This window comes from Mustelus asterias, chromosome 13 (genome assembly GCF_964213995.1).
Source record: "Mustelus asterias chromosome 13, sMusAst1.hap1.1, whole genome shotgun sequence".
NCBI classification, from domain to species: domain Eukaryota; kingdom Metazoa; phylum Chordata; class Chondrichthyes; order Carcharhiniformes; family Triakidae; genus Mustelus; species Mustelus asterias.
This window is the reverse complement of record NC_135813.1, coordinates 66607122-66608919: the sequence shown is the minus strand read 5'-3', so window position 1 is coordinate 66608919 and position 1798 is coordinate 66607122. Positions and strand designations below refer to the sequence as shown.

At 47.4% G+C, this 1798-nt stretch overlaps 1 non-coding gene across 1 annotated transcript; it reads right to left on the bottom strand.

Annotated features, from left to right (window-relative positions):
* Positions 1–210: 210 nt before the first annotated feature.
* trnal-aag (transfer RNA leucine (anticodon AAG)) lies at positions 211–292 on the bottom strand. The gene has a single exon. It is a non-coding gene; the product is annotated as a tRNA-Leu (tRNA).
* Positions 293–1798: the final 1506 nt, after the last annotated feature.

Genomic DNA, 1798 nt, shown 5'->3' with positions numbered 1-1798 from the left:
GGAGCAATTTATCATGGCCAATCAATCTAACCCACACATCTTTGGACTGTGGGAGGAAACCGGAGCACCCGGAGGAAACCCACGCAGACACTGGGAGAATGTGCAAACTCCACACAATGACCCAAGCTAGGAATCGAACCCAGGTCCCTGGAGCTGTGAGGCAGCAGTGCTAACCACTGTGCCACCCCCAAAAAAAACTCAAATCAATTCTGGAAGCGGTGGGATTCGAACCTACGCCTCCACAGACACTGGATTCTTAATCCAACGCCTTAGACTGCTCGGCCACACTACCACAAAATCAAAGTGGAGAATGTGGGCATCGATCCCACTACCTCACACATGCGAAGTGAGCGCGCTACCATTTGAGCTAATTCCCCCAAGCTGTCCAGTACTGAAAGAGTCTTGCATTGTGTGAAATTTCATCTTTGCATGAGACTTTAAGCAGAGGCCCTTCTGTTCAGGTGGGTGCGAAATATTAAGAAGAGGAAGCACTTCTATTATCCTGACCCACACAGCAGGGCTGGTATTCTCCGACTGACCCATGGCTGGGATTCTCCAGTCCCACTGCAGTGAATGGGGTATTGGCTGAACGCCAAGTTCTCCATTCATAGTGGCGGGGTGTGTGAGACTGCAGAATTCCAGCCCAGATGTTTTTTTTGTTGGAATGCGACCTGGATCCTTCTTGTTGCGCATTCTGCAGCATAAATCCATCTTGTGTCCCAAAGCTGTGCTCTTGCTAACTTCCCAAAACATCATTGTTTCCATTTATTTTATTTATTAATGTCACAAGTAGGCTTACATTAACACTGCAATGAAGTTACTGTGAAAACCCCCTAGTCGACACACTCAGGCGCCTATTCGGGGACACTGAGGGAGAACAATGCACCTAACCAGCACATCTTTCGGACTGTGGGAGGAAACCAGAGCACCCAGAGGAAACCCACGCAGACACGGGGAGAATGTGCAAACTCCACACAGACAGTGACCCAAACCGGGAATCGGAACCGGGTCCTGGCGCTGTGAGGCAGCAGTGCTAACATCTGTGCCCCTCATTAAGCATTTGAAGTGATTCAAGTGATTCATTTTGTTATTCCTTGCTTGTAATTCTGAATTGGTCAGTTTCATAATTCCTTCATCATTTCTCTGTGCCAGTTTTGAAGCCACTTTCCTCTTTGTCAATCTGCACAGGTGATGCCTGTTTGATCTGCTGCTTTTTAACATAAAACATAGCAGCATCCATCCATTCATCACCTAGATGTGAATGTGGGGGTTGTGATCAGTGAGTTCACAGAGGACACAAAATTTGGCGCTGTGGTAAATAGCGAGGAGGAAAGCCTTAGATTACAGGATGATATAGACGGGCTGGTCAGCTGAGCAGAACAGTGGCAAATGGAGTTTAACCCTGAGAGGTGTGAGGTGATGCATTTGGAAAGGCCTAACAAGGCAAGGGGGTATACAATGAACAGTAGGATGCTAGGAAGTACAGAGAACCAGAAGAGATGCATGTCCACAGACCCCTGTAGGCAGCAGGACAGGTAGATTAGGTGGTTAAAAAAGTTTATGGGATACTTGGCTTTATTAGCCAATGCATAGAATACAATAGAATAGGATCATAGAATCTCTACAGTGCAGAAGGAGGCCATTCAGCCCATCGAGACTGCACTGACACCAATCCCAAACAGGTCCTATCCCCTCTAAGCTACCCTGCTAATCCCTCTAACCTATCACATCCCAGGACACTAAGGGATAATTTAGCATGTCCAATCAACCTAACCCGCACATCTTTGGACTGTGGGAG